Below are 14,780 nucleotides of genomic sequence, written 5' to 3'. Positions count from 1 at the left end.
CCTCTTCAAGCCTTGATTCGCCCTTCCTTTTGGTCTATTTGGTCATTTCACAGAAGCAACTTGCCTAAAGGATGCAGTAGTGCGAAGCTTAGAGCGAATGGAGCAGTGCACCAAGGCGAGATCCAACCCTCAACCTCCACCGCATGAAGAGATTGCCCCTATTCCTCCACAGCCTACTCTGAGTAAGATTCCCCTTGTTGGAAACCCTAGTGGTCGCATGCATCTATTTTTAAAAATTTTACAGTGGAAGTATGAATTAAATTATTTAATTTCTATGCATGCTAGAGATCATATCTCTACAACAAAAATAGATCCAGGACTTTAAACATTCATCCTAAACAAGTATGCATGATTCTATTGTTAGATGTATGCCCTAAAAGCCAAACTGGCTAACACATTATTAATTATAGAACATAGTTTTGTACTTGATTTTATTATTATTGAATAATAAATGGGCATCTTTTTCATTCGTATTATGTATGTGTCTATGAATTGTCCAAGAAATTAACAAGATGATGATGCATATTCTCAAGAGTTGAGAATTTGAGCCATATGTCATTGATGATTAATTTCTAAATGCTCCTGATCGATGGATCATCACGAGGACGGTGATTGATCCAATGAGATCAGTGCTCAGTTCACTTTCCTTATGGATGGACGAGTCTCGAGTCCACAGTGTGGAGACACTGAAATGATGGTGCGGGTGCTTGTTAGAGAACAAGGGTACTGAGCGTGACTAAGACAAGAAGTCACTTGGATGTCTATCCACTCGACAGTGACTTGCTTGATGTTGCAGTAGTGTGACTGGTCGTTTGACCTGCGGTACTTCGGCTACGCACAGTAAGGTTGCTGTATTTTGACTGCACATATACATGGTCTCTAGCCATATGGATCCTTGTGGTGTAGATTGGTTATAGTAGATTCACTGTAGGAGTAGGGCATGCACCTACATGGAATCTATCGACTTTGGTAGGTAAGAAGTGATCCTATGTGATTTATAACACCTCGGCCGGAGCAGTATGCATAGTGGAGAAAGAGATTTCCGCACTCGAACTTAAGTCGAATAAATCTAGATATATGACAGACGACGGGGTTTAACGAGTTATTCATGACCTCCGTTCTGTAGGAATCCATGATAGAATGATTGTATCATACGATAACTGCACCTAGAGGTTCATCATTCTATTTTGCTGAGTTGCCACTACATTTTTCTAGGTGTCACTAGTGGATGGTGAGATACACAGGTACTATCTGGATGATCGATGATCTCTGGTGAATTATGATTTGGAATTGTTCCAATCCATTGAAAGAAGTTTTCAATGATATTATGATAGAGATCGCAGTATATCTCACTACCAGATAGAATAGAACCTACGAGATCATACACATTAGAGGTATCGACTGATCCGATGGTTGAATTGTGATTTGGAATCACAAATAATTTATGATTATCAATTTGATTGATAATTGGTGTAATCCACTAAGAGTTAGTAAGTTGAAGAAGGAATAATTGCAATTGGATTGCAATTTAATTGAATCAATTGGATTTAATTAATTGGACTTAATCATATTAAATACGAGTCCTACTTGGAGTAAGATTTCTAGAGTTATAATTAGATTAGGACTTCAAATTAAATTAAAGTCCTACTTGGAGTAGGATTTCTAAGTCCTAATTAGATTAGAACTAAAATTAAATAAATCCTAATTAAATTAGGGTTTCTTAAGTTCTAATTAATTTTAATCTAATAAATTAAGATGACTCCTAATTGGATTAGGATTGAAGAGTTTAATTGAGTCATGGTTCAATTGAATACTAATTAGATTAGGATTTGAATGAAAGATAGATTAGGTTCACCTAATCCTCTTTAGAAGAGGATTAGACTCCCATCTATGTGGCCACACCCCCCCCCCCCCCCCCCCACTTAATTTGATTAAGTGGGGCATGGGATTAGAGGGGATAAGAGGGAGGGGCGTATGCCCCTGCCTTGGCTTTACGTGAGCAAAGAAAGGAGGGGCTACGCCCCCTCCTCTCTTAGAGATAAACTTGAGCTCCTAAATTTTAGGAGCTCAAGTCTAGGGATTAATTTAAAGGAGGGCTTGCAGCTCCCTTTTCATTGATTTTCCCAAGTGCATCACGGCAGCAAATAGGGATCCCCTCTCTTGTTTTCAGCCGCCAACAAAAGAAAAAAAAAAAGGAGGCATGGCTCTCCTCTTCTTCCTTCTTCCACCGCAAAACAAAAGGGCAGCAAGTGATTTCTAATCCTAAATTCTAATGAGATCAGATCTCATACCTTTTTGCTTTGAGGACTTTGATGATGCCTTGATCACCTTCTATATCCGCACATGTATCCAGCGTCTATGGATAGTCTACGCGAATCTCTAGGATGATCCACAACTGCAAGAGTGCTAGCTCGCGCAGAGATGCTGCAGTGGCTGAACTTTTCTCCCTCGAAGCGCTCAACTTTTGATTCTTCTTTGAGAGGATGAAGGATGGATATGAATGAGATGAAGGATGAGAAAGGGAGGTAGGCTCTCAAAAAAAAAATTAGAATTTAGAATCCTTTCTAAAGACCATATCATTTAAACCCTAGGCGCGGGGGTCTTTTTATAGCCAAAAGACCCCACGCCTCACACCTATTTTAGCCAACAAATTTGGCTGATAAAATTTTCAAAAAATTATGGTGAACTGGCAGCTAAGAGGCGAACAAATTCTTTTTTAATTTTACACCATGAATCCCTAAAAATCAGGAGGTTCATGTGCCCCAAACTTTAGTCGCACGCCACCCTGCTTGATGCGCCATGCAATCCCTATAAATTAGAAATTTTATTCCAATCTCTTTAGGAAGATTTGAGGTGCCATATTATTTTAGCCCCATGCCTCCTCTTTCCTCACACCAAAAATTGATCAAAAATAAAGAGGATAGGTGCCACTAATTTTAGGGATAAGGATAAGATATCTTTCTTCTCCAAGAAAGAAAGTTAGGGTCCTAAAATTTAGAGATTCTTCTCCTTATCAATTTCTAAATTTTTGAACTTAGAATTCTTATCAAATAAGGACTTTTAATAGGCTCGGGTCAAGTCCAATCCAATTGGATCAAGTCTGATTAATTGGGTCGAGCCTATATAACTCGGATCGAACCCAATCCAATTAGGTCAAACCCTGATGTAGCCCAAATTGGATTTTATTCAGTTTGGCTTAACCTAAGCTCAATCATTTAATCAATTGAGTTCATTAGCAATCTAATTTCTAATTAATCCTTCAATAATTTAATAATTATTTTACTGCAACTTTTACTTAGGATAATTTGTCAATCGAATTGACCGATGTACCTCTGGGCGATTCTTAATCGTCGATCAGCCATTTGATCAACCTATAATGTGTGTGACCCCATAGGTTTGAACCTAAATCGGTAGCACAAGAATGACTTTCTGTACTAATCGAAGTGACCATCTAGCAATGGTACCCGATGTCTGGATAGGCCGAATAATCACAAAACAATATTCTGGAACCCTTGGACTATGGTTATCGTGTAATTAATCTTTATGACTACAAATGCCTAGGATGACTTTAGAGTTCTGTCAGCTCTTTAATCAGTGCATCCAAAATGTGTTTTAACTTTACAAATTCTGTGACTCCTCCCAAGGATTACCCTAGCCAAGGTTTTGCTAAATTGAACACAAGGGCATTATCTCCTGTCACCAGGAGGGGTCAATTTTATTTTAACTCATGCATTGACTTTGCAAGTACTTGACTGCACCTAGTAGCCTTCCATCACTGAATTAGAAATTCAGATAGTCCGGTACCAAAGTACAGTAAGTTGCTTACAAGTCACCATGGTGATCTCAGGTCTGAGAGATACTTATATCCATATCCACTCGAAATGTCTCTTGACAGCAGAGCGTTCCGGAACTGGTCACGTTCAGTAAAGTGTACTCCTATATTTCACCTGTGTGACATATCAGTGTCTCTACACTCTTTGGTTAAGAGGATAACCAACGTATATGGCACACAACGATCTATTCTTGATAATGCTATTGTCCCAGTGATAGCATATCGTTTGATCGCGAACTAGTTTAAGAACTCGTAGATAAATCTTTCTTTATCGTTTAATAGAGTCTTAAGGACTTCATTACATTACTTGAGTTCACGAAAATGCAAAATATGTAATGAAACATTACCAAATAACTTTTATTAATTTCATTAATTCATATACAATTCAATCATCAACAGGCTGACGATTATCTTTCAGGACATAATTCCCAACACCCCTCTCCACTCGAATTGTCATAGGTGGCTGCAATATTGATTTTGAGTTTTTGGAGCAAGAAGGGTTTTCAATTGGGAGAAAATTGAAGAGGCACGGGTGGGAGTCTTTATGCTCTTTAAATGTTCCCATCTATCTCAACATGGTAAGAAAATTCTATGAAACTGTGAAGTTCGAGGTAGGAAGCTTAAAGTTGATGATGAAGGTTGTCCGTATTGTACTCAATATCTTGAGTTTGGGTAACTATTGCATATGTCATTTGATAGCATCTCCGCAGATAGACTAGATGAGAGGGGAGGATCAGCCTCCAACATATTTTGGGATGTGAGGATGTTAGTGAGTGCCAACCAATTATCGGTTGAGATGAGACTCCTCCACCACATGATCAGCCAAATTTTCTTCCCCAAGATGGAGAGATTTTATTTTATATCTGAAAGGGACATTCTCGTGATGTTTCATGTGCTGAAGGAGTATCCCCTGAACATGCCCATGCTGATGTTCCAACAGATGCATGAGATAGCAAGTAGGTCGAATGTTTCATTACCATATGGTATGATCCTGACCTTAGTATTCAGAAAACATTTTGTCAAGTTGTAGGGGGAGACCTCAGGGGCACTGATGCACACTAACACATACAGTGACCATTCACTACATCAGATGGGAGAGGTGCCCGTGGACGAGATGAGCCTAGAGGTGGTGATGAGTAGACTCGACTAGAGGCCAGACCCATGGATCAGGTACCGAGCCACTTTCTTCAATAAAGATTCCAAAGCAAATAGGAGAGCCAGAATATCTATTCAAGCATGGAGGAGACTTTGCTGCATCTTTTGATTTCCAGCCTCAACCATACCAACCAAAGAGCATCACTGATCAAACTACTAAACTAGATAAAGAGCAGCTGAGAGTTATTGTTGAGCAGATTATAGCTGGGATGATAACATCTGGAGCACTTCGACAGGAGGAGAGCAGCAGAAAGGATCAGCAAAGACCTCCTAAGTCACCACATTGCACACTTCCTGCAAATCAGAGGCTGGAGCCTAAATCTTCGTGGACTAAGATGGTGGTTGAAATGAGGCAAGATATTTCTGATATCTGTTATTTGGTGACGACTCAGCTTCGAAAGATCGAGAGGGAAACGAGGCTCTACAAAACTCAGTGCAGAACAACATTATGTACTTCACCACTGAGACGTGGAGGATGGGAGCTCAAATTCAAGATTGTCTCAAAGAGATTCAGGATGAGCCAAGAAAATTGACCGAGTCTCTCACTTCATCAACTTCCCCCCTCTTATTGACATGATTGGGCATTTTATCTAGAAGATTGGGACCACTTGATCTTTCTATCATCCATCTACTCAGCTTGGACTCTCTAGATTTTCTAGTTTAACCTCCAAATCTAGACACTCCACCATCCATCATCCCTATAATAGGTTATCACCCTCTAAGTAGTCATCCAAGAGTTTTCCTTATATTGTCTAGATACTTCACCTAGAATGCCTCAGTTGTTTGTTTTTAGTAGCTATGATGTATTAATTTTTGTTATGTATGCCATTTTGGATAACGTACTTCTCTTCTATACATGTTATAATACTAATGCAGCTACTTGCATTGTGGTGCTTCATTCTTCAATTCAAATACATGTTTCTTTTTGATAATGACAAAAGAGGGAGAAATGGTATAAGAATTGAGAAGAGAAATAAGAATTTGAGAAATAAAAATAATAGAGAAAAAGAAATAGGAAAAGACATGATAGGCATGATTATAATCAAGAAAAATCAAAGAAGAAAAAGAAACAAAAAAAAAATGACCGACATGATTATAATCAAGAACTATCAAAGAAGAAAATGAACTTAAATGAACCTTTAAATCTATTGGACATTGAAAATAAGTTGGTAACATAGCAAATAATTTGATGGTATCAAGAAAATTGACTTATTTGGATATCATGTTGGTAAATCAATATTTTTGAACAGTGGACACATTGATTATTTTTATCCTAGCACACACTGTAACATGATAAATAAGCATAATGGTCCACTACAAGAAAACCGATGAAAAGAACTCAAACGGAATCTTGCTAACAAACCTTGATTTCCATCCAATTATGAAATCTTCATTAGCAATCATTTGATTAAACTTCACTATATATTTTGAGCCTCCACAAAAAAATCCTGCAAAGAATAATGCTAAGACAACTAAGAAAAGTATGGACCTCTCTACATCTCCAAGTATGTGGAAAAGAGGCATCACATGCCGCACAAGAAAATCTATCCTAAATAAGGAAAAAGTGTGAAGTAGTAGTTTATGATGTCCAATTGACTCATGCATAAGATAGGTTTCATTAGATTGTAGTAACATCTTTGAGTACATACGCTTCTTTGTATTAGACAAACAAATAAATAGTTAAAACATATGGTTTGTGCATGTTTGCATGTATACATGTATGTGTAGCAAAGTTTTAATCAAATAATTTGAAGTAAATCCAATATGATGAAATTTAAATACAAAGATTCCACAGTAAAATTCAAAACTACTTGAGATTATCTAAAATATGTAAAATGCCTAAAAGCTTAAAATGTTATCTTCTATATATTTTTGCCCATCTGTCAAATTGTACTAAAATGGATAGTACGAATAAAGATGATCTGGAGTCTATCATATGCTATATATGTTGAGAACTCCAAATGTTGATATTGATCTAGTATCTTGTAACTTGCTTGGATCAGAATTCAGCTATTTTTGGATGACTCTAACCCAAAATCAAAAAACATAGTGGCATTGTACTATGAAATTTGTAAATCTCTAAATAACTTCCATTATATATCTCACATGGAGGCTCAAATTATTCAAAATACTCCATTTATCATGTTGAAACCATATTTCGTTGTGGTATATCCTCCAAATCGATCTTAAAATATATAATAGCTAACATATATTGTTTTTCATTATTAATATCTACATTACTTTTCATGCACATCAAATTTTCTTAGGATTATGTAGAAAATGATCTAATGGCAGATTGTACATTAGTATATGAATTTTTATGCGAGATGAAAGATGGTGATCGAGTGAAGATAGTGATATAAGGTGTCGACATATCCGTGAAGCACCCAATGCAATTCAAGATGATTGGGTTACAAGCAGCAATTCGAGAATGTATGTAGAACGTCGGTTGATAAGCCCAGCTCATTGTTCATCCATACTAGATAAGGGATTACGAATATAATGGAATGATCATGGGGATGGAAAAATAGTATATGTTAAAGAATATTTAATTTTGAACTATAGATGCTTTAGAAATTAAAGAATATATGTAATTGTTTGGATTTTTATTCTAGACATTCATCTTCAAATTTCACCAGACTCCACCTATCACTTTATCATTTTTATTTCTTTCAAAAATTTATGCCACCAATTATTTAGCAATAGTCTTTGCACTTTTGCCTGTAAATTGGCATTTGCATTTTGCAACGCGTCGGGCGTACATGTATGTGTACGTATGCTAGTGTATTTTCTCCTGCTTGGTAGATGTGCATTGTGTGGGTTTCTGGGTGCCTGCGCGTTGCCACCTGTCCGTTTTAGGAAGAAAGCCTGCTCCACAAAGTTTGGCATCAAGTTAAAGGACAAAGGAGTCCCCTTCCGGCATTGTTTGTCTAGATTTTCGCCTATCGATAACTTTAAAAAATATTAAAAAAAGTTGAAAGATAATGGAGATGGGAAGTCGGTCGCTGTCCCCTTCCCTAAGATAAGGTTGATTTGGTTATTAAGAGAATTGAAGGGACGAGTGGGTAGGGGGTGCCCATCTCCCATCCCCTCTAAACCTTTGCCGCTCCAAAGATCAACCACAACCTTGGATATCCCACTGACTTGATGGTCCCACAGCCCATTCTCTATCATTAATAAGCCAATCTGATGGCACTCATCTTTCAGGGGACCAGTCGGCCAGTGTGAACTAGAATGGTACAGTACTGTTCAACTACCTTTCTGGCATGTATCCGGTCTTGGTCTTCTAGGACTCTAGACCACAAATCAAAAATTTCAACCTGTCTTAAATCACATGTAAGCAAGATAATGGGCCAATAGTACAAAATATTACCAGCAACAATTAGACTGTTTAACTCGATTCAATCTATTGTAGGCTTGTTTAACTAACAGATCGGCTTAGATTGATAGATTTTTGACCTAATTTGTATTCAACTCGGCTTGTATCTGATACCATCCAACCTGTTAGCTAGCCCTCTATATTAGCATGTGTGCGCATGTGAGAGAGAGACGATTGGAATAGGACAGAGTCGACTTTCAGGAAACACAATAACGTGAGGGTGCAAGGCTCGAAAGGCCCATTAATTGTTCAGAGAACAAATCAAGGACCTACTTGATTGAGACTCGAAAGCAATTCAGTATTGTGAGCCTGTGGTGTATGGAATTGGACCAACTCATTTAGCAGCTCCCAGTGGGCAGGGGAATGGCAAATGCCGAGTGGTCAAATGATGGTTGATTCGTATATGGTCGCTTCCAATCTACCATGATTGGACTAATGACCAAGTCTAGGACATGCAAAGTGTCAGCTAGCCACATGCTTGGGCAATAGGGTTGTCAGCCTTTCCCATCCTCCAATGGATGACCACGGTATTGGATTTAACTGCTGCGATACGTACTCCACCTGATTTAAGAATTTGGAGGCCTCCATGAAGTTTCTTTGAGAGAAGGCTTCAACACTTGCACATGCGTATGTACATAAAGAGATAAGGATGCCTAGAGACGCAAATGCACATTGAAGGAGCTTTAAAGATGTATGGTACCCATTACACACCTTTCTTTCTTTGTTTTTTTCTACCTTGAATGCCGACCCCACCTTCTCAGCATAAAGGCAAAACCAGAAAGCATGACACATGGACTAGAGCAGGGTAAACCATGCTTTTAGAAAAGATTCGATCCCCAGCATGGGCACCACCTGCGATTGTTTCCATGGTTTGCCAGGGCCAGTGCCAACAGTGGTGCAAGCAAACATGGTGAAGTCAGCCTGCGGACATATTACAGTCCAAGACCACCCAATGTTTACCAATTTATAGCAAGTTCTTGATGCCAGAAAAATAAAAGGGGAAAAAGGGGGAAGACAAACAACATGAACAAACCAAAATCATCCTGAAATTTAAGAATAAGAGTAAACCAAATACCCAAGGATAAGAATAATGGATAGATAAAAACTCACTAACCAAACGAATCCAACCTAGAGATCCAGAGTTTTAGTAATCATCACTTACAGACAATCTTTCTGAGATATAGAGTAAGAACAAGCTCACCACCTGAAGAAAAGCCTAAAGATACAGAGCACACAAAAGAAGAAAAACAAGCCAAAGGCTGAATTACTTAATTCACTCAAACTCGAAATTAGTTTCTATAATATAGGGCATGCCTTTACATAGGCACGTTTGGAGTGCTTTTCAAACAATTACAATTAATAATCCTAAATGTAAGAAGAAAGAAAACTCCATAAGAAAAAATATCATAACCAAAAACATGAGAAAAAGCATCCTAAACTTGAGAAAAAAGAGAAAACACCACAAATAAGCGTTCCAAAATTTGCCTTTGCTTAGGCATAAATCAAAAAATAAATTGACATAGAAAAATTTTCTTTTTGGCTCCCCCAATTAAAAAGAACTCTCCTTAGGCATCCGTGTCAAAATTGCCATAGACAAAATTCTTTTTTGGCTTTCCCATTTGAAAAGAACTCTCTTTAAGCATCCGTGCCATTCTCTCCCTGTTCAAAAAGACTCATTTTCAAGTCTGGATCAGCTTCATCTTCATCTCCATGATAAGGGGACAAGTCAGATACATTGAATATAGCTAAAACACCATAGTTTTTTGAAAGTTCAACCTTGTAAGCATTCTCTCTGACACGTCACAGAACTTTGAATAGACTATTAGCTCGTGGCATCAGCTTTATATACTTTTCAGTTGGAAAACGCTCCTTCTGAAGATGGATCCACACCAAATCTCCTTTCTTAAAAGCCATCGACTTATGATGCTTATTGGCACTAGCACGATACTTTTCGTTTTGCTTGACAATCTTCTCTGTAATGTGCTCATGCATCTTCTTAATAGCCTTGGCTCGCTCATCAGCATCTTCACTGAATTGTTGTGTTGAAGGAATAGGAGGCAAATCCAAGGGGCTAATTGGATTAAGGTTATACACTTCTTCAAAAAGATTGTAACCAGTAGTTTGACTTGCAGAATAGTTGTAGGCAAACTCCGCCTGAGCTAACACAAGTTCTCACTGACGAATATTTTTACCCACAGGACTCCTCAATAAATTTTTCAAGCTTTGGTTAACAACTTCAATTTGACCATCAATTTGAGGATGATGTGACATGCTGAAAAGTAACTTCGTTCCAAGCTTTCTCCATAAAGTGCACCAAAAATGACTTATGAACTTGGTATCTCGATCCGAGACAATCATTTTTGACATGCCATGAAGTCACACAATCTTTCGAAAATACAACTCAGCTATATGTGAAATATTCACGGTCTTGCTACATGAAACAAAATGCGCCATCTTCGAAAAATGATCAATAATGACCATGATAGAATCCTTGGTCCTTTATGTCCGCAGCAGCCCCATCACAAAGTCAATGCTAACTTCCTCCCATGGTGAATTTGGAACTGGTAATGGCATATACAAGCCTGTGTTTTGCCCATGACTCTTGGTTATATGACAAATCTTGCATCGCTCCAAGTGCCTCATAATGTCTCGCTCCATTCTAGGCCAATAGAAATGAGATGCTACAAACGAAAGAGTTTTGTCTCACCCAAAATGCCTCTCATAATGAGTATTGAGGAATGCATAACTGATTGTCCTTGAATCCATACTGTAAGGCAAAATGATAAAATGGCCCTTTCATGCACTCAGTTAGAATAGTATCGAAATACGGATTCATCTTGATACAACTCCTTGAGAACTTCAAATCCTAAGACTTTCACTTGCATAGTCGACAGCAAGGAATACTTCGACTTAGGGCATCGGCCACCTTATCCAAAAGTCCAAACTTATGCTTAATGGTGAATAAAAAGGTCTACAAAAATTCCACCCGCTAAGCATGTCGTCAGTCCATCTTGTGTTGCCCATTGATGTATTTCAGTGAGTTCATGATCAGAAAAGAGAACAAATTTCTTAGGCAAAAGATAATGGCTCCAGTGATCCAAGGCTCGCACGATAGCATAGAATTCCTAGTCAGAAGTAGAGTATTGCCTCCGAGACTCACTCAACTTCTAGCTGAAATAGGCAATAGGCTTACCTTCTTGACTAAGGACAATGTCATGTAATTGATCAAGTAGGTCATCAAGACATGGAATTGAAAACCGGTACTTGATTGTAGTCTTGTTCACTGCTCTACTATCAATGCACATATGCTAAGAACCATCCTTTTTAGACACAAAGAGAGCTAGAACCGTACAAGGGCAAATGCTTTCCCTTACTAACCCCTTAGCAATCAACCCACCTACTTGCCTTTGTAACTCCCCTTGCTCCTTAGGATTCATCCTATATGCTGCCTTGTTTGGGAGACTAGCATCGGGTATTAAGTCAATGCAATGTTATATGTCTCTCATAGGTGGTAGTCCGGTGGAATTTCATCGGAAACAATGTCAGAAAATTCATGGAGTAAAGTTTTTATTATAGGGGGCAACTCATGCTTCTCCTCATTCTCCTTTAGAACAACAAGGGCATAGGTTCTATGAGATTCCACTAAGGCCCTTTTAATTTCAGTGTTGGACAAAAGATTATTTTTCTCCCCTTTAGAAGGCTTGGGACTGCTCTCTATCTTAGTAAACCCTAACACAATCTTCACCCCATCCTTCACAAAGGAATACGTATTTTTGAACCCATCATGTATCATTTTTCTATCATATTGCCATGGATGACTAAGTAATAAGTGATAAGTATCCATAGGTATAACGTCACGAAGAAACTCATCAAAAAATTTCTTACTAATAGAAAATAGATCAAGGCAACCCTTGTAAACTTTTACTTCATTACCCTTGCAAAGCTAAGAAAGCTTATATGCTTAAGGATGATCTTCCATTTTGAGCTTCAATTTTTCCACCATTGATGCTGCCATAATATTCTCACAGCTCCCCCATCAATGATCACATCATAGACCTTGCCATGAGAAGTACATCGTATATGGAAGATATTGTTGCAAAGCCACTCGTCATCTTCCCTTCATCTTTCTCCATAAGAGAAATAATTTTATGGTTAGGACAATCAGATGCAATATGGCCTATACCTTGGCATTTGAAGCATCAACGACCGGTAGGAGGAAGGGAACGACTTGAACTAGTTGCTGGACTTTCTGGATTTGGAGGGATTTTGATAAGGATACCTTGGTGGAATTAACCTTGAAAGGTCCGGCACTCCTCTGGTTAAAAGAAGTGTCACGACTTGTAGAGCAAACTTCTCCACCTTAGCTGCAAGCATGCACACATCGTTAAAAATCCAATAAGGTTGCAATTGTACCATGACACAAATTTTACCACATAACCCGTCAAGATAACGGGCTATGGTTTGCTCATCGGGCTTCTCAACATCACACCGCAACATTACTCAAACTCAGCAGTATAATCTTCCACAGATAAATATTTTTGCTTAAAATTATTGAACTTGGAAAAAGCATCTTGCTTGTAATTATCTGGAAGAAATTTATGTCTTAGAATCTCTCACATCTTTTCCCATGTCACAATTCACCTTTTTCCTTTACACCCCCTCTCTTCTTAAGATGCTCCCACCAGATAGAGGTGTGTTTCTTCAACTTGATGGCTACAATTTTCACCTTACGATCTTCTGGTACATCTTTGTATTTAAAGACATGCTCCACCGTATGCAAGCAATCAATGAACTCATCAGGATGCATCCTTTCTTCAAATCAGGCATATCAACTTTAATATCGAACTCTCGTTGAAATTTGCGACTCCTTCGGGAACGATTCGATGTCAAAGTAAGATCATGATGAAAAAGATTGATCTCTTCTTCCTCAGCATGTGAATTTTCTTTCTCCGATTCATAATTTGGGATATTATGTCTCAACATTTGAAGATGCGCCAAATTTTGTTGAGGTCGCTGCACTTCTCTCCGTAATGCTTCATTCTCAACATCATGAAGATCATGCTCAAGTTTGGTCCTTCAACTTTCTGCCCTCTTCAACTATAGCCTAGACTAGCCATGACGTTTTGATACCAAATCTAATGTCGGAAAAATAAAAGAGGGAAAGACAAACAACACGAGCAAACCAAAACCACCCAGAAATTTGAGAATAATGATAAACCCAAATTTCCAATGACAAGAACAATGGATAGATAAAAACTCACCAGCTAAAGAAATCCATCCTAGAGATACAAAGTTCTAGTGATCACCACTCACAAACAATATTCCTGAGATACAAACTAAGAATACGCTCACCATCTAAAGAAAAACCTAGAGATATAGAACATCTAAAAGAAGAAAAACAAGTCAAAGGTTGAATTCCTTAATTCACTCAAACTCGAAATTAATTCCTCTGAAAACATAACATAAGACAAGCCTTTATATAGGCACGTTTGGAATGCTTTTCAAGCAATTACAATCAAACGTGAGGAGAAAGAAAAACGCTCTAAGAAAAACGTTATAAGAAAAAAAAACTATAACCAAAATGTGAGGAAAAACATTCTAAACTTGGAAAAAAGGAAAAAAACACCATAAATAGGTGTTCTAAAATTTGTTTTTGCATAGGCATAAACCAAAAAATAAATTACCATAGAAAAATTTCCTTTTTGGCTCTCCCAGTTGAAAATGACTTTTCTTAAGCAGCCATGTCAAAATTATCATAAACAAATATCTTTTTTTGGCTCCTCTATTAGGAAAAGGACCCTCGTTAAGCACACGTGTCAGTTTTTTAGGACAAGCTGTGTTTGAACTTGGATGTAGTTGCATGCCTAACTGGGCCAGTCTCGCATAGTTAGTTCATCCCGTCTAGGTATTGGATCGGATATTGATTTGGGTATTGAGCTCAGCTAATAAGACCAAGTTGTAATTGAACTTGGACATAGTTGTATGCCTGCATAGCTAGATCTTAAAAATTAATAGACTGTTATGGAATCGGGTATTGATTTGGGTATTGAGCTCAGCTTATGAGACCAAGCTGTGATTGAACTTGGACATAGTTGTATGCCTAATCCCTTCTAGGTATTGGACTTGGGCTTGCATAGCAAGATCTTCAAAATTACTACACTGTTACCGAATCGGATATTGATTTGGGTATTGAGCTCAGCTTATGGACCAATGGACAACTGAAATTAGCTGGCCATCTCCACAAAGTTTCATGGGCACCTGAAGTCCAAAAAAAGTTGGATCAGTGGAAGAACTGGGGAGAGATGTGAGCGAACGGACCAAGGTTCATAGACACTTGATCTCAAGAACATAAGAATTCACCTGCCACTTGAGTCACTGGTTACCTAGCAGTTCAAATTTTCGAGCTCTACTAGT

This window comes from Phoenix dactylifera, chromosome 1 (assembly GCF_051530095.1).
Source record: "Phoenix dactylifera cultivar Ajwa chromosome 1, Ajwa_hap1_PhDact_Kaust_v1.1, whole genome shotgun sequence".
In the NCBI taxonomy this organism is placed as follows: domain Eukaryota; kingdom Viridiplantae; phylum Streptophyta; class Magnoliopsida; order Arecales; family Arecaceae; genus Phoenix; species Phoenix dactylifera.
Note: the sequence above shows the minus strand (reverse complement) of the source record.